This window comes from Prinia subflava, chromosome 4 (assembly GCF_021018805.1).
Source record: "Prinia subflava isolate CZ2003 ecotype Zambia chromosome 4, Cam_Psub_1.2, whole genome shotgun sequence".
Taxonomy (NCBI): domain Eukaryota; kingdom Metazoa; phylum Chordata; class Aves; order Passeriformes; family Cisticolidae; genus Prinia; species Prinia subflava.
In genome coordinates, this window is record NC_086250.1 from 23371228 (window position 1) to 23371534 (window position 307).

Below are 307 nucleotides of genomic sequence, written 5' to 3' on the forward strand. Positions count from 1 at the left end.
AGAGGGCCCGCCCACCAGAGGGCCCGCCCACCAGAGGGCCCGCCCACCAGAGGGCCCGCCCACCAGAGGGCCCGCCCACCAGAGGGCCCGCCCACCAGAGGGCCCGCCCACCAGAGGGCCCGCCCACCAGAGGGCCCGCCCACCAGAGGGCCCGCCCACCAGAGGGCCCGCCCACCAGAGGGCCCGCCCACCAGAGGGCCCGCCCACCAGAGGGCCCGCCCACCAGAGGGCCCGCCCACCAGAGGGCCCGCCCACCCACCAACCAGAGGGCCCGCCCACCCACCAGAGGGCCCGCCCACCCACCAGA